Source organism: Notamacropus eugenii, chromosome 2 (genome assembly GCF_028372415.1).
Source record: "Notamacropus eugenii isolate mMacEug1 chromosome 2, mMacEug1.pri_v2, whole genome shotgun sequence".
Taxonomy (NCBI): Eukaryota; Metazoa; Chordata; class Mammalia; order Diprotodontia; family Macropodidae; genus Notamacropus; species Notamacropus eugenii.
The window spans coordinates 292078558-292097287 of record NC_092873.1 but is presented as its reverse complement, the minus strand read 5'-3'; the positions used below and the strand labels follow the sequence as shown (position 1 = coordinate 292097287).

Sequence of the window (18730 nt, the reverse complement as noted above, 5' to 3'; positions counted from 1 at the left end):
GTTTAGAAGAGCTTGGAATGCCCAAGGAGTTTCTATCTGATCCTAGGGATTATAGGAAATCCCTGGAGTTTATTGTGGGTGTGGCATCCATTCACCTTGAGACCTACACTTAAGGAATATCACTGCCACTTTAGACCAGGGAGAAGTGGGAGGAAGCAAAGCCCCTCTCCTCTCCAATCCATCTATACAGTGGCCAGGTGATATTCCTAAAGCACTGATCTGAGCAGGTTACTCCCTTGCTTAAGAATTTTCAGTAACTCTGGCTTGTCTTTAAGATAAAATACAAGCTCATTTGTTTGGCATTTAAAGGCCCTCACAATCTGGCTTCAAGCAATCTTTCCTGGCTGATCTCACATGAATCCTCCTCAGGGACTTCATACTCCACTCAAACTAGTATACTAGATCTTCCCCACCAACAAGTCTTTCCATAGGCAGCACCCTATATGTGGAAGCCTCCTCCTTATCACCTCCACCTCTTGGACTTTAGCTCTTTTTAGAACTCAGCTCAAGCTTCACCTCCTACTCAGGGATTTTCTCAGTCCCTCAGGTTCTTAATCCCTCAATCCCCTACTTCTGAATTGCTCTGTATTTACTTCAGATATATTTATGTATAGATTGTCTGTGTACATTCTCTGATCCTCCCCCCTAAGAGAATGAAAGTTCAGTAAAGGCCAACTGCTTCAATTTTTCTTTGTATCCATAACATCTAGCACAGTGGTACTTAATAAATGCTTGTTTGAATGGAAGGAAATTCAGGACTATCACAATATAGCAATCAATCAACACACATTTATTAATCACCTAATGGGGCAGCTGGGTGGTTCAGTAGATAGAGCACTAGATCTGAAGTCAGGAAGACTTGTCTTCCTGAGTTCAAACACAGCCTCAAATCACTTACTAGCTGTGTGACCCTGGACAAATCACTTCATCCTGTTTCCCTCAGTTTCCTCATCTGTAAAATGAGTTGGAGAAGGAAATGGCAAACCTCTCCAATATCTTGGACAAGAAAATCCCAAATGGGGTCATGAAGAGTTAGATGTGACTCTATGTCACAGGAAAAACTATGTGCCAAGCATTATGCTAAATCCTGGGGATACAAAAAGAGGCAAAAGACAGGTCTGGTGGGAACTGAGAACCAAAGAACCTAAGTTTGAATCCTGGCTCTCCACGTGGTAGAATGTGACCTTGGAGTAGTAACTTAACCTCTGTAAGTCTCAGTTTCTGCATCTGTAAAATAAGGGCAGGCTGGACTAGATGACCTCTAAAGTCCTTTTCAGCCCTAAGATAAAGAATGAATCATCTCTCCCAAAAGAAACATACAAAACAATCCTAATGAAGTGATTTTCATACCTTGTCAGTCTTCTCCACAAAAAAATGATGATCATGAAAACGTTCCCAGGGACAGTGAGTACTTTAAGACAATGTTATAACTGGTTCATCTACTGAACTTTGGGATGGTAGGATTTCCTGTAAGTCAGCTCTACAGACATATATTGAAGGTTGGGTCCTAGAGACTAAAGATTTTCATTTTTTTTTTGTCTTCACATCCTAGAACAGGGCTATGCACATAGTTGGTGCTGGGCATCAGGGATACTGTGATAACAGACATATACTGTTATCTGGAAGAGTTTACAATCAGATATTACTGTTATAATAACTGATATTATAATATTACTATCAATCAACTAGCATCTGTTAAGCTCCTATTGTGTGCAAGGCACTATGGGTTGGTGGGAGAAGGGAGTCTTAAAGTTTCGATCAGGACAAGGGCACTCACTTGCCATGCCAGAGTGGCACTGTATGCTATTCCCTGTTAATCAGTGATCAGCCTATTTGAGTGGGGGTAAGGAGGTTAAATCCTCCTAACATCCTCACATTAAAATTAATTAGTTCACATGAAGTGTGAGAGCAGAAAGAAGTCATGGTAGAATTTGAAGGTGAAAGGGGAATCAAAGAATGAGGGCTGGGACTGCAGGGAGAAATAGGAAGGGCTTATCTTCTTTCCACTTCCCACCCCCATCCCCTGCTCTCTAGGAGAAAGAGACCCCGCTGATCATGGATGCATCCTGGTATAGGCAGTGTCTCTGTTCTGGGTACTCTGGTAGACCCACTTTGTCTACACTGTTGTGATAGTCTACTAAGTCTTCCTGCCTCCAATCTATCTACTCATCATACCACTGCCCAGGTATGTTGCTGTTTGTCCTTTGTTGACCATGACATGCAAATGAATTAGAGTCAAGTAACGGAGGGCTGTGCTCTGTCACCAGTCTCACTTTCCTCTGGAGTCATCTGGGTCCAGTGGCAAGATATAGATGAGGACGACTAGAAATGACCTTCAGTTAATCAGCAAGGTCAGCCCTCCCTCACTCAAAACAAAGTCAAGTGCAAGTCATGTCATTATTTCTCTGATGGCACGGTCTTCTTCAGGCAACAAAGGATGAACACACAGCCCTGTGCTGGGCACTATGGATGCAAAGATAAAAAAAAAAATGGAAATTCCTGATCTGAAGGATCTCACATTCTAGTGGGAGAAGTAGCATACATGCACATAGGTCTATGGAGAACAAATTCAAAAGAGTTAAAGATAATTCAATACAAGGTCAGGAGGCAGGGAGTTGCAGGGAGTGGGAGCACGGGGTGGGGGTGGGGGCAGGAGGCAAGAAGGAAAGACCCTTCTGTAGAAGGTGAGATTCTTGCCTGTCCAAGTACACAGCTGTGATGGTGCCGTTCCTTCAGGGATTCCCCATGGTCTACAGGATAAATATTTTTGCCATTCAAAGTCTTCCACAATCTGGCTCCAACCTACCTTTCCAGCTTTATCTAATTCCACTCTACATGCCAGACTGAAGTGCTCATCTTGCTTCATTCTTGTTTTTGCTTAATCCTTCTGTGCTTCTGCCCCATGACTGGGATGACTCCTCCCATTTCCACCATCAGTTTTCCTCTCCTTTCCAAGTTCAACTGAGATGATCTCCTCCCTGGCACCTAGGGTAAGCCTTGAAACATTAAATAGCAGCACTTTTGGACTCCAAATTCAGGGCTTTTTCACTTTCCTTTTTGTCTTAATGATATGTACTGTATAACTGCCATTTTTTCATCTTTTGCTGGTGTTTCTTGAAAGTAGAACCTGCCCCGTATCTAGCCTTGTAAGCTTAGAACTTTGAACACTGTCTTGTATGTAGGAGACACTTAATAAGCATTTTTAATGAATTGAAAGAAATATAGATAAATGATTATGATATAAAGGAGAATAATATAAGTACAAATGAGTACTCCAGGCTAATTACTATGAAAACTTTGGATTCTGGAAAGAACATTTTCACCTGACGACTTGAGGGATGGTGTTGACTGGAGATAAAGGACTTAAAGAAGAGTTAGCACCTGAGTTGAACCTTATAAGAAAGGAGAGACTTTAAGGGACAGAGGTGCAGGGGTAATTTAGAATTTTCTCAGAAGAGTTGATTGTTAAATTTTCAGTGTAATCATTTATACTTCAGAAATCAGCAAAACTACAAATCAAGACTTGATTTCTTGATTTGTTGGTTGTCTAGGTTAGGAAAGTGATGGATGAAATCTCACAAATTAAATTGAAAAGCTTCTGTACATTTTTTCCCCTCAGAGAGCTGGTTGTTAAGCATTTCATAGCACATCACTTTGTGATTGAATCTATTCTAGGCATGGAGATGAGGAGATGAAGTGATCAAAGACATGAAGACAGTCAAGAGTGTGATGAGAAATGAGATTCAGAGAATACTCTAGTTTGTCTATAATTGGGAACTTTATGACAAAGATGGTGACGTAAGCTGGCCAGGCTCTTCTCTTCACTTCCTTCCTGCTCCCTCCGCACAGTGGAGACACAGTGGAGTGTCTGTAGAAATAGCCAAAGTGATTGGTCAACCCTCAAGGTTTAAGCAAAATAAATTATAACAATCCCAAATTCTGTCTCTGGCATAAATGGACTGTGACCCTGGGCAAGTTACTTAATCTCTCAATGGACTCCTTCAGTCTCTAAGTCAATTCCAGAGAAGGTGCCAATCAGAATTACTATGGGATTTTCCTTCTTAGATCTGTGTACCCCTTCCCCCTAAGTACCCAGTATTCTCAGCACTCTTACCAATGCCCCCCACCCCACTCTGAAAAAAAAACCCTCTCCAGAAAGGGTTGGAAACACAGTGACATTAAAGTCCCTTGGCAGTCCCAGTTTCAAAGGAATTTGCATTTTGATAGAGATCAAAAGATAAAATAAAAGAAATGAAGCTTTAATTTAGACAGAATTTCTGGCATCAGACTCAAGGTCATACAGATAATTTGGCGAGGGTAGGGTAACCTTCACATTTCTTTGAGATGGAACATATGGAGGATTGGTCCCAAAAGCTATTCCTTTGAATAGCCTCAAACTTCTCGTTTAGGATGTTACCCAGAAGCTTGGCTATCTGCCATAACATCCATGCGTTCCTTTTCCCTCATCTCACATCCCTACCTCCAAGGGATTTGATGTATTATCATTGCCATCATCATCATCATCATCATCATCATCGAACTGACTGGATGTTTTGCATCCTGTAGGAAACATTCTGATTCTGACAAAAACAGGATTTGCAGAATTGGGAGGAGAAATGGAGTGGAGAAAGAGAGGAAATGAGGGAGGACGGAATGACTTGTAAATATTTTTGCATTTTATCAGTGGGCTATCCTTAAATGTCACCTAGGCAGCATTCTGAGAAAGAGAGAGAATGGCCTCTCTCTAAAAGTTTATAATTTAAAAAATGAAAAGGGTAATAAAAATGCACACCTATATAGTGCTTTAAAGGTTTACAAAACAAATTTACAAATTCCAATACAAAATTCAAGTAATACAAATGAAAAAGAGGGGAAATAGAGACCTAGGCAACCAGTCAGGGTCAGTCGGTAGACATTATTTCTTCTCAGGAGCCCGTATTACTTGTTCATTCATCCTTCTAAAGACAGTCTTGGAAGAGAAGAAGGAGTGTTTCTCCCCATTTTATTTAATAGGAAACTGAGGTTTAATAGAAGGCTGAAATCCCAAGAGTTTCTAGTCCCCAAAGTTTTTCATGGTTCACTGGTTTTGCCCATCTGTTTGCTCTCTTATCCCTTTGATGGCTGTGGAGACCTCTTGGAATGGATTCTTAGAAGCTCTCCTCTGAATAGCAGTGACACCAGGTCCCTAGGTTTGTGCTGAAGTCATTAATCTCTTTGAGCCTTCTCACAAAAGAGAACTAGAAAGTGACAAAGGGGAAGCCCAAGAAGCTTTGTTCCCAAAGGGGCTAACTGTAAAGTGAAATTACCCCAAAGGTCTTTGTCCTACTTCTCCTCCTCTTCTTCCATTTTCTCAAGGACTAGGGATAGTTTCTCTCCCTTTTCTCTGGTTTCCATCATGTGATTTCATGAAAGTGCTGCATCGGGGGAAGGGCTAAGTCCAACCAAAGTATTTCTGATATAACATCCTGACCTGACCTGTACGTCCAGGACATCATCCTTTAAATGAGAAGACGGTAGGTGGAGTGTACATGTGTCTGTTGGGGGAAGTGCTGAAAGGGAGAGGGAGGGAGAGACAAAGACAAAGACTGAGCGACAGAGACACAGAAAGAGAAAAGACAACATACTCCCAACCACAGTCATTTATTACTATAGCATTGGGGGGACTATAGAATTGCAAAGAACTAAAGAAAATTAAGTAAAGAGTGTTGATAACTTGTCAGACTTCCTGTACTTGGCTGTCTAAAGCAGGAAAGCTGGGACAGGAATCAGTTTGTGAACAATATTTATGGAACATAAACTAATCATCGGGCTTACGTTAGACCAGGTATAATCAGATTTTAAGCTGCTGTTCTGTTTGGTGATGCCCTCTCCACCTCTACAAAGCTGCCTTGAATTACAATAAAATTAACTTCATATTTGCAGAGTGCGTTAAAGCTACAAAAACTTAGTACATTTGTCCCCTTGATAGGATGTCTTCTTTAATGTTAGTACTTCCCTTCTGTTGATGATCTCCAATTTGTCTCTCATATGTATGTATGTATGTGTGTATATATCTATATCTATCTACCCATCTATACACACGAGTGTACATCAGAAAACGGTTTTTCCACACATCAGAATACAAAAAAGAGGATTCTATATGAAACTATAAATCTCCATTTCACACTGCTTGCTTGAAAAAAAAAAAGATATGCTGGGGAGCAGGTACTGGGTTCGGGACGGAAGGCTCCCGCACGCCCCGCCGGTTTGGGGAGGCTTGCAGGGAGCTGCATCTGAGGGCTTTCCTTCCAGCCTGTTCCAGCTGTTGGGGGGACAACGCCTCCAGGAGTATGAGTGTGGGCTTCACTGGGGCTGGCCAGTTGGCCTTTGCCCTCGCCAGGGGCTTTACTGCAGCAGGTGTCCTGGCTTCCCACAAGATAATGGCTAGCACTCCAAATATGGATCTGCCCACAGTTTCTGCACTCAGGAAAATGGGTGTGAGGCTGACCCATCACAACAAAGAAACCGTGCAGCACAGTGATGTGCTCTTCCTGGCTGTCAAACCTCACATTATTCCCTTCATCCTGGATGAGATTGGTTCTGATATCAAGGACAGACACCTCGTGGTCTCCTGTGCTGCTGGTGTCACTATCAGCTCCATTGAGAAGAAATTGACAGCATTCCATCCAGCCCCCAAGATCATTCGATGTATGACCAACACCCCTGTATTGGTCCGGGAAGGAGCCACAGTATATGCCACTGGTACCCATGCCCTGGTGGAGGATGGGAAACTCCTAGAACAGCTAATGAGCAGTGTGGGCTTCTGCACAGAGGTGGAAGAAGACCTGATAGATGCTGTCACAGGACTCAGCGGCAGCGGCCCTGCCTATGCATTTATGGCCTTGGATGCTCTAGCAGATGGCGGGGTGAAAATGGGCCTTCCAAGAAGACTGGCAGTCCACTTGGGTGCACAGGCCTTACTGGGAGCTGCTAAGATGCTCCTGGATTCAGAGCAGCATCCAGGACAGCTCAAGGACAACGTTTGCTCCCCTGGGGGAGACACCATTCATGCTTTGCACGTCTTGGAAAGTGGTGGATTTCGATCTTTACTCATCAATGCTGTTGAGGCCTCCTGCATTCGGACCAGGGAACTGCAGTTCATGGCTGACCAAGAGAAGATCTCCCCAGCTGCCATCAAGAAAACCCTCCTACATAAAGTGAAGTTGGAGTTGCCTCCTGTTTCCACACACTCACTTTCCAGCGGAGTCAAGCTCCTTAATTGGACCCAGGCCCCTGGGGCCAAGAAGGATTGAGATGGATTTACCTCCCTTCTACCTAGTCTGAAACCCATCCCTCTTCCCGGCCCTCAGGGTACTTACTCTGAGCTCCTAGCCAGTTCTAGTCCCTAATACTCAGGGAGAGGAGTCTCTGTAGCAGCTTTATCCCCTGTAATAAAGCTACTTTAAATCTCTTTATGTCAGTGTAGAGGTGGACGTAGGTGTATTAATTTAACTACATTTAAAGTAATCTTTTTTCTTTTATGGACGGAAGGCAGAAAATCTAGGAGAAGTTTTTAGTGCAGTGGCAGTGAAGAAACACTACAGTCACTTGAGTTTGAATGAAAAATATCAAATTTGTACATGTGGGTTTTTTAAAAATCATGCTTTATAGATATAATTATCTTTTTAAATAATTTTAATAGCGTTGGGTTAAAACATGGATTCTGCTAATTTTATTTCAATAAAATTCTATTTTTGATTTAAAAAAAAGAAAAAAAAAGATATAATAAATTCTACATGTTACTTTTAAAACTGCTGCTTGTCTGTTTCCTTTGGACCTTCTGTCCTCTTCAGTTCTGTGCATTAAAAAAAAATGTTTAAAGGACCCCTTTTTTACATCAGTATTGTTAAATCCCTTCTCTACCCTTCCCCCCTTAACCTGAAATAAGAAAGGGAAGAAACTTTTATAACAAATAAACATAATCGAACAAAATGAATACACAGTGCACCAAAATGCACGTCTTTAGACCTTGTATCCAACAGCTATCAGGAAGTTTTTTCCCCTTATTTTTAGGGAAGGTAATTGAGAATTCTTTCTCAGACAACTATACGTGACTGGAGTGCAGAAAACCCGTGGTAAAGACGTCTGCTTTAAGGGATCTCTCTGCATTTAAGTAAGTTCATAATAGCCAGCATTTTTTTCATAACAGAGTTATCTGTGAAAAGGTCTCAAAGAATGTTTTGAAGTCCAGATAGAGCATCTCACAGCCTGAGGGAGTATTTTTCCTCCCGTAGCTTCCAAAAACCAACAGAGGGTTGTTTCAAGGCCAGAGTCCTCACAGTCGTCCCAGCAGCACACTGACTGGCTCCCTGCTGGTCCCAGCTGGCACCAGGAAAAGTCGGTAATCCTCACCAAGAGGAGGCACAGCTCTTAGCAGGGAGTTGGACAGGGCAGGGGAAGTCTCCATGTGGTTTTGTGTCTTTGGGATGTCAAAACAGCAACTAGGTTAAATTAGTCCAATCAGTTCTGTGCCATCCTGCAAATCTTCAATTTATCACAGGCTTCACAGTCTACCTAGTCCAGCTAATAACTCATCAAGCACTCTTCTTTTACAAAATCTCCAGCAAGGAGACATCCTACTTTCACTTGAAGACTCCCTGTGAAGGAGAGCTCTCCACAAACCTTAAAGCAGAGCTACAGCAAAGCTTTATGATCATTATTTTACTTTTCTCTGTTAGCCCACTCCAGACTTAGACAGGTTTTTTCTTGTTGTTTTGTTGGTTTTTTCCCTACATCAAGCCAAAACCAACCTGCAGTGGCTACCTCATAAGGATGATGCCATGTTCAGTTGAATCAAAGTATGCAAATCACTTGGTAAGCTTCAAAGCTACAGACAGAGAAAGTCACATCTTTTGGCATAAATTGCCTTCAATGGCTCTCCAGTCACTTCTTACACATCCAATAGACCAGTCCTACCTGTAGGGTCTGCTCTGGGGTTAAGAGGAGCTCAGAGCAGTTGTTTAAGCCGTGCTTTCTCTGCTGCTCAGCTAGTCTTTCTTCAGTTCTTGGTATCTGATGTTCATTTATCTTGAGGTTTCCTACTCTGAGATGGAAAAAGATAGATAGACAGATAGAGAGAGAGAGAGAGAGACATGGATGACAGACAGAAAGATAACTATCAAGACAGAGGATAGACAGACAGAGGGATAAAAAGAGAGACAGATGTATGTGTTTATATATGTATATATGTGTATATATTCATCACATATGTTTGTTCAGTCATGTCTGATTCTTTGTGACTTCATGTGGGGTTTTCTTGGCAGAGATACTGGAGTGGTTTGGCCATTTCCTTCTCTGGCTCATTTAACAGATGAGGAAACTGAGGCAAACAGGGTTAAGTGATTTGCCCAGGGTCACACAGACAGTAAGTGTCTGAGGTCAGATTTGAGCTTAGGTCTTTCTGACTCCAGCACCGGAGTGCTATCCTCTGTACCACCTAGCTGCCCACATCTCTCTCTCTCTCTCTCTCTCACACACATACACACATATACATACACACACATACAATATGTGTATGTATTTAACATATAAGCACATAGATTCACATATATACTGACTGTATATATACTAACACATACAGTATGTATATATGTAGCATATATGTGTATACATAATATGTTTATATACATATAATGTATGTATATATGTACATATGTATATATATATATACTCATACTACACATCTATAGAGGATAGGGATCAGAACTAGGCCTGTGATTTTACTGGTCCAGGAAACCCTGTAGGAGGACCTAGAGAGCCACAGGTGACCTGGAGGCTGCAGGTTCACCACCTCCCCATACTAGGTTTAAAGTCAGGAGATCTGTGTTCCAATCAGGTTCTGCCACTTGACAGATGGGTGAGCTTGGGTAAGAATGACTGCTGACATTCACATAGTAAAAAGTTTCCAAAGTGCTTTATGTAAATTATCTCGGGCAAAGATGCCAATGGAGACATGGCATTAGGAAAAACTTCCTAACAATAGAGCTGTCCAGAATCAGAGGCGTCTGCCTCCAGAGGCCTTGTGTTTCCCCTTCTTGGAGGTTTCCCAGCAGTGGTTGGATGACTATTTGCTGGTCATGCTATAGTTCAGTGACCACCTAGTTCAACTCATACGTAAAAGGAAAGTTACTGAAATACCTTTCTGTTCTCAAACCCTATGATTGTGTGGTCTTGTTTGAGCCTCATAAAAACCCTGAGAGATAGGTGCTACCAGTTCTATCATTCTTATTCTGTAGAATAATAACAGTGATAATAGCTAATATTTATATCTCACCTACTGTGTGCCAGGCACCATGCTAAGCACTTTACAAACACTAACTCATTTTATCCTCACAACAATGCTGGGAGGTAGGTGCTATTGTGATCTCATTTTACAGTTGTGGAAATTGAGGCAGGCATGACTTTGAGGCTTGCCCAGGGTCACCCAGCCAGTACTCAAGGCTTTCACTCTATGCAGTGCTGTTTCTATAAATGAGGCAATATGATTAGAGAACTGAGAAATTATTTGTCCATGGTCACACAGCCAGTATGTGTTGGAGGCAAGGTTTGAACATAGGTCTTCCTGACTCAACTCAAGCATTCTATCAGCTCCAACACGCTTCCATGGGCAAGTCACCTGACCCATAAGCTGCTTTGTGTAGTGGGGGGAAATGACATAGATCAGGCTTATGATGAGGAAAGAGAGCAAGTACACATAAAGATGAGCTATGCTTATTTGTCAGATTTCTGGGTGGAGGTTCAAACCAGGATCAGTATGATTGCCTGGAAAGCAAGCATGAATCCATCTTGCTACCCTGAAAAACACAACAACCCCCACCCCAAACAATGAATACCCTTTTCCCTACTAAATAGGTTTATAAGGGAGTTATGGACAGAGGAATTGAGAGGCTCAAATGAGAGCATGGATGAAAAGCACTTCGCAAACTTTTAAACCCTCTGTAAACACCAGTCACCAGGTTCTCTGTTCTGGTGATGGCTTCATTCCCTGAACCCCCTCTTGCGCTCCAGCTAAGCTCAAGTAACATTTATTGAGAAGTACAGGGCTGTGTCCGCAAATGTTTAACAATGGGGACGACGGGAATCTATCTGCGCACACATTTGAGTTTAATCTTTATTATTAACATTTTCTCAAATCTAGAAAATCAACAAAACAATAAGTCAAGCCCTGATTTGTAGCAATTGATTTCTGAGGTGTAAATAATAGTGAAAATTTAACAATCTGCCCAGCCAAGCCTTGAGATGGCCACCGTTCAGCAAGATGTTTGCTTACCTGCGAAGGAAGAGAAGTAAAACTGAGTGGAGTACAACAAACAAACAAATCTGCAGATCCCCTGGATGAGATCCAGAATAGGGAATTCCTAAGGGAAATGAATTTCAAATGCTGGCAGTTGAAAGGAGCAAAGCCAGGAAGCCAAAATGACCAGAGAAACCCAAAGCTAATTGCCCATTCTGGGTCCCCACAGTAACTAGTCCCACAGGTCCTACCAGAAGGAGGAGGTGACAGCTGGCACGAGTTGTGCCTGGAGAGCTGTGGAAAATAGCTCGTCCCAAATTAGCTGCCTCTTCATTTATCTGCTTTCATATGACCCCCACCCTTCCTATCTGATCCAAAGAAAGTTTCCACCAACCAAATCATCGAGCTGGGTTCTACAAGCATGGAGTAATTATCTCCACATCACTCTTTGAATTTACTGCAGTCAAACTTTGCCACTTGCTGGAAGGCAGGGTGGGGTCAAGCCTATTGTAATCTGAATAATTATTGTTTTCTCCAATGGCCCACCCCTTGTCTTTATTCTGTCTTCCATCCACTCTCCCCACCCCCACCCCCAATTCAAGCTTCTAACCTGGAAAGCCCTAAGGGACACTATTTGGAGATAATCTGATTTCAGGGTTTAAATTTCTGAGACACAAAACACTAGATTAGCCAGTTCAGTTTAGGGGTAAATTTAGAGGCTTGAGTATTGATGGTGGATTGGAGGGTAAAGAAAGTGAAAAAGGAGCATTATTACTTTGCTTTTTAAATTTGCTGCCTCCCCACCCCTAAATATCCCTGACCAAAGGCTAGTGAAGAGTTCTTTCCTTCTGGTCTTTCCACTTCTGAGTGGTAAAGCTTTACATCCTTCTGACTCCCCACAAGTGATAGAAACAAAAACCCCAAACAACTTTCAGGTTTCAAACTGAAACTCCTAGAGAGTGGGGAGCATGCCTGTTTTTTAAAATGGTCTCTCCAATCCTTAAGGGAAAAACAAAACTTTGAATGAAGTTTCTGTTCCCTCAAACTATGATCCTCTTCTCACACACACCCCCTTTTTTTAACTGCCAAACTTGTGAAAAACAATCTTGTGTTTTCCAGTTCCCAAGTCTTCCTCAAGCTTTCCCCATGGCTTGTAACACTCCCATTTTATTGAATTCATCAATCAGTCACTTACCAAGCATTATTAAATTCCTACTATACCAGTCATTGTGCCAGGAGCAAGAGATTAAGGAAAAAAAATAATAATAATCCCTGCTCTTGATGAGCTCAGAGTCTAATGGGAGAGACTACAGGCAGACAATGGTATGCAGACAAGCTATGCACAGGATAAATTGGAGATAATCGACACTTCCTTGAGGAAGGTGGAATTTTAGCTGGGACTGGAAAGAAACTTACATGAAGAACGAATGTCAGGTATCCGGGGCAGCCAATGAAAATGCCTGGATTCTGGAGATGGAATGTCTTGTTCCAGGGACAATAAGGAGGCCAGTGTCACTGGATAGCCGAGTATGAGGAGGACTAGAAAGGTGTTAGACCAAGGTTCGATTCTTCAAGGAAGGCAGCTAAGCTTTTCCACACTCTACGTTCCAGCCACACTGAACTACAAGGTTTGCCTTGGTCTCATCCTGTCTTTCTCTCAACATGTTCACACTGGCTTTCTTTCATGCCCCAAGCACACTCCCTCCACATCTCTGACTGCTGCAAGCTTTCTCTCTCTTCAGGATTCCTCATCCTTCAGATGGAAGGGTTTTCTCCCTCTTCCAATTTCTCATTTGACTGTAAGGATTCCCCTTTACAGTTATCATTGCTTTGTATCTAATGAATTGCAGATATCTAACCTCCACCTCCCATCCCCCTCCCATTAGAGTGTAAAATCCATGAAGGCAAGGACTAGAAATTTTTCATTGTCATATTATTACCAGTGCCTTGCATGTCATATGCATTTAATGAATGATGGTTGTGTTTCTGTTTTTATCCTGGAATTTCAAAGGCACCGTAGGGGAAGAATCAGACTTGTTTGATTTGGCTTCCGAGGGGCAAAACTTGGAGCGACAAATGGAAGTTTCAAAGGGCTTAATATAAAAAAAAACCCTTCCTTACAATGAGAGCCAAAAGGGAAAGGGGTGGCCTTGAGCTGACATAGGAAGGATTGCTGAAATGGGAATCATGAAGACTGTGATTCTGGGCAAGTCTCTTCTTTACCTTTCTCAGTATCAGTTTCCTCATCTTTAAAAACTGGAATAGTTATAGTATCTTAAGACATAGGTTATACAGGTATAGTCATGAAAAACACATTTCTGTGTAAGTCATGCTGTGAAAGAAAACACAGGAAAAAACCCAAGTCAAATTAAGAAAAAAATATGCTTCAATCTGCATTCAGATTCTACTAGTTAGAAGCAAATTTCTACCTGGATATTACATAAGGCTTCTCAAACTCAATATTTCCCCTAAAGAATTCATTCTCCTCCCTACCCCCCCAACCCCAGACTCAAGGGTGATTCTCTACTTTCATTCTTTATCATAGCCCTCCATTTAATTACTTGCTGTCCCTCACACAAGAGTTTCATCTCCCAATTCTGAAAGTGTTTTTTACTGTCCTCAGGCCTGGAATGCTCTTCCTCCTTATTTCCATTTCCTGTTTCCATGACTTTCTTCAAGTTTTAGATAAAATCTTTCCTTCTGCCAGAAGCCTTTCCCAGTCTTCCTTCATGCCGTCCCTGAGACTACTTCCAATTTATTCTGGAGATATCATCTCTGTTCCTAGTTGTTTGTACGTGGTTCCCCATTAGACTGTGAGCTCCTTCAGAGCAGGGACTCTTTTGCTTTTCTTTGTATTCTCATTGCTTACTACAGTGCCTGGCACATTTAGTAATTACTAATTACTTAATTACTAAATAGTAACTTTTTTCTCTTTTACCCAGGAACTCTTAGGATCTTCCCCTCCCAGTTTGATTTTTTGTTGTTGTTTTTTCTTTTCTTAAAAGGGGCCATCTCTTGAGTAACTACTTAAAGAGGCCTATTCATTGAATGGGTTTATCTCATTCAAAGTGAGAGTCTGATAAGACTTTAGCCTAAAATAGCCAAGGTCCCACATTGCATCCTGGGCCATCTCCAGTCATCCTGATGAATATCAGGCCACTGGACCCAGATGGCTCAGGAGGAGAAAGTGAGGCTGGTGACCTTGCACAGCTCTCTCTCATTCAAATCAAAGTTGACTGCAAGTCAAGTCAACCTCTTGATGTCATGGTCCTCTTTGAGAACTAAGGACAAACACAACACCAAGCCTGACATATAGTAGGCACTTAAAAATATTAGTTTCCTGATTGACTAGTCCCACTATATCTTTCAAATGCATCCATTCTCTCCCTGACAGCACAATCACAATAGTTCATCATCACTTCTCACATAGATAGTAAGCACTACCTTTCTAATTGGTCTCTCTCTTCTTTAATCTATCCCTCACCCATCTGCCAAATTGATATTTCTAAGCACAGCTCCCTCATTCCTCAAATACTCTCTTCTGTTGAGCATTTTCAACCTTTCATAATCTGACTATGATATACCTTTTCAGAAGTCAACATTATTTTACCTCATTCCCTCTATTCCTACCAAACTTGTCTATTCCTGTATACACTACATTCTAGCTTTTACCTTCATGACTTTTCACAGTCTCTCTCCTGGAATGCTCATCCACTTGATCTCTGCTTTTTGGAATTCCTAGCTCTCTCCAAGGTTCAGATCAAATGCCCTTTCTGATTCCTTCCATTGTTAATACCTTGGGAGATATGAACTAGCAAATGACATTGGGACAGTAATCACTGGCCATTGATACTGGGGAGGATACATTTAATGGGAAATCCAGCCTACTGCATCAAAAAGACAACCTGAGGAAGATGAATAACTAGACTCTAAGAACTTTACCTGCTAGTCCAACTGCATGATTAGAGACAGTGGCAGAACCATGTTTTCTTAACAGCAACAATTAAATAGAATGCAAGTGTCTGGGGGCAGGGATTGTTTTCTGGTTTTTGTTTTTGCTTGTAACCCCAATGCCTAGCTCAGGTCTTCAATTCAATAAACACTTATGAAGCACCTACTATGTGCTTAGTCACAGTAAGCACTTGGAATACAAAGAGAGGCAAAAGACAGTCCCTACCCTCAAGGAGCTCACAATCTGATGGGAGAGACCACATGCAAACAAATATGTACAAAGCAGGCTGTATCTGGGATAGTTGAGAAGTAATTAAAAGAGGGAAAGCACTGAAATGAAGAGGGGCTAGGGAAAGCTTCCTATAGAAGGTGGGACTTTAGTTGGGACTTAAAGAAGCTAGGGTGGTCACTAGTCAAGAGTGGAGGAAGGAAAGCATTCCAGGCATGGGGGAAGGACAGATTAAATGCTCAGATGCAAGAAATGGAATGTCTAGTTGTCAGAATAGCCAGGAGGCCAGTGTCACTGGATTGAAAAGTGCCTGTCAAGGATTGAGGATAAGAAGACTGGAAAGGTAAGAGAGGGCTAGGTTATGACGGACTTTGAATGTCAAACAGAGCATTTGGTATTTACTTCTGGAGATAATAGGAAACTACTGGAGTTTATTGAGTAGGAAGTTTACATGGTTAGACCTGTACTTTAGAAAACTCATCTTAGTGGCTGAATGGAGGATGGATTAGAGTGGGAGGAGGTGAGACAGGCAGATCCACCAGCAGGCTATTACAGGAGCCCAGTAGTGAGGTGATAAGGGTCTGTATCAGAATGGTGGAAGTGTCAGAAAAGACACATATGAGAGATGTTGCAAGGATAAAACCGACAGGCCTGGGCAACAGATTGGATATGGAGGATGAAAGAGAGTGAAGAATTCAGGATGACTCCTAGGTTGTAAATCTGAGGGACTGGGGTGTTGCCCTCTACAGTAATAATGAAGGTAGGAGGTGGGAAAGGGGAAGGTTTAGGGAGAAAGATAATGATTCTGTTTTGAACATAGTGAATTTTGGACATCCCATGTGAGATGCCTGAAAAGTAGTTGGAGATGTGTTTGGAGGTCTGCAGAAAGTGGTATAGGAAAGGCAGATTTGAATATCAACATTATAAAAATGGTAACTAAATCCATGGGAGCTGATGAGATTACTAAGTGAGGTACATAGAGGGACAAGAGTAGCCAGGACAGAACCTTGAGGGACACCTATGATTAGAGGGTGTGATCTATATACCCTATCTGCCTCAGTTTTCTGATAGTTAAAATGGGGATAAAAACAACACCTACCTATGAGGGTTTTTGTGAGTGTCAAATGAAATCATATTTATAAATCACTTGACAAGCCTTAAAGTCTTACATAAAAATTCCAACTATTCAGGAACTCTTCCTGAGAGAAAACTCTGACCTGGTAAAAAATTGGTATAGTTACTTGGAAACAAAAATAAATAAACAAATAAGAAAGGAAAATGTATACAATAATATTATTGAAAGAAAGATAAAAGTGTGCTGATGAGAAAGGGGATTCCAGGTCAGTACAAGGCACACCCAAGTTCTTTTGAGATCTGAATGCTTATTCTCTTCTTCTTCCTGCTGTAGACACATCTGGAGTTTAGATTACAGGATGTTTAAAAAGATTAAAGGGGGAGAAGGAATAGGTTCTGAGAAGATAAGAGTACCCTAGAATGTATATTTATGGATGTTCAAAGTATCAGTTCCTGTACATTTTTAGAATTATTTTAACTTTTTTTAAAAACAGAAACAAACAATATTTATACTTCAATATGGCTGGAGATGTGGGAAGACTATTAGGTTTGGTGTCAGGTGAATCTGGATTCCAATCAACACTGGGCTGCTTATTCCATTACCAGGATGATCTTGAATATCCTTAATAGCTCTAAATCCCAGGCTCACTATGATCCTTAAAGAAGATGCTTTCACTCAAATGCTACCTCCTTGGGGAAGCCCTCTCTGATCTCCATTCCCAACCCTTGCAATAAGTATTCTCATTCTAATACATCTATCATTTTTTTGTACCTGTCTTACACTTACCATGTACAAGTTTGTATTATAGTTACTAGTATATTTGTCATATCTCACTAAAAGTCTGCATATTTCATGAAGACAGTAATGGGAGTCATATCTCCCCTCACCTAGGACAGTGCTCAACAGGTAGGAGGTGCTGAATGAATGAACATTTAATGATAACTGCTGGTAGTCCAAGCCACCAAGGTATTGTACCATCTCCTTTTCCACTAAACTTCCCCTCTGCTTTGGACCCACACTTGAGGTGATCAGATTCAAATATGGGGTAGCCTGGTCCTCTAAAGAGAGGCGAGCCTCTTTTGTCTCACTGTCTTTGACTCTTTATCCCTCCCCCTCTTGGAGCTCTGAGGTAAATTACTGAAAGCTTAGATTTTGGGTTATGACCAAGGTCTTCCCGAACTGGAGAATAGAAGGGTACTCAGTGTATATTCAGGATCAAGTATTGGACAGCTATTTATTTCATCTCCATAAAAGAAATGCTTAACACACATAAGACCCCCAAAGACACATTGACAAAGAAAACATAATAAGCAGCTGTAGTCACAAAACTGTTCTCTCCCTAAAGGCCAATACTTAAAACACCAAGACACCATGCAGTTTGTGGGATGGTTGCATAGGCATTTTACCTTCCCCTCTAGCTCTACAATGTCCACTTTCAAGGTCTCTCTCAAGAACTTTGGATTTGACTGTGCAACATGGGAGACACTGGCACAGGACAGCTCAGCATGGTGTGCCCACATCAGTGCTGTGCTCTTTGAGAGCACAAAGCAGAATTGAGACAGCACAAAGTAAAAATAGGATGCACAAATTTGGGATATTCATCCCAAATGTTCAAATGGACTATCTGTGCCCAACCTGTGGTAGAGCATTCCGAGCTCGTATTGGTCTGATCAGCCACAATTGGACACGCTGAAACTTCACTTTATCATGGTGATGTCATTTTGGTCCTCTTCGAAGACGAAGGACAACAACCAACCAATCAACCAACCAACTAACCATAGTTCTTCTCCCTGTGAGACCCTGGGCAACTGCCATCTCTGTCTTCTGTGGCCTTGGGAACAATAGTAACTCCTAGAACCAGGAGAACAAATGAGAGACGGCTACAGTACACAAAAGCCTCATTGACGTAGGAGTAGCTGGTCAAAGGTTTCCAAGCTGGCAAACCCTGAAAGGTCTCAGGATTTTACTGCTGCTGTTCAGTCGTGTCCGACTCTTTGTGACCTAATTGGGATTGTCTTGCCAAAGATAGAGGAGTGGGTTGCCATTTCCTTCTCTAGACCATTTTACAAATGAGGAAACAGACCAACAGGATTAAGTGATTAGTGCACAGCTAGTAAGTGTCTGAGGCTGGATTTGAACAAAGAGGACTCTTCCTAACTCTAGGCCTGGAACTCTATCCACTGCACCACCAAAGTAGTCTACT

At 41.8% G+C, this 18730-nt stretch overlaps 1 long non-coding RNA gene and 1 pseudogene across 1 annotated transcript; one reads left to right on the top strand and one right to left on the bottom strand.

Annotated features, from left to right (window-relative positions):
• The first annotated feature begins 6260 nt into the window (after nucleotides 1–6260).
• LOC140527448 (pyrroline-5-carboxylate reductase 2 pseudogene) lies at nucleotides 6261–7464 on the top strand (annotated as a pseudogene).
• Nucleotides 7465–11135: 3671 nt separating this feature from the next.
• On the bottom strand, nucleotides 11136–13578 carry LOC140523917 (uncharacterized). Its single transcript, XR_011973509.1, has 2 exons — nucleotides 12689–13578; nucleotides 11136–11308 (listed from the first exon to the last, which is right to left on the bottom strand). It is a non-coding gene; the product is annotated as an uncharacterized lncRNA (long non-coding RNA).
• Between the last annotated feature and the right edge of the window lie 5152 nt (nucleotides 13579–18730).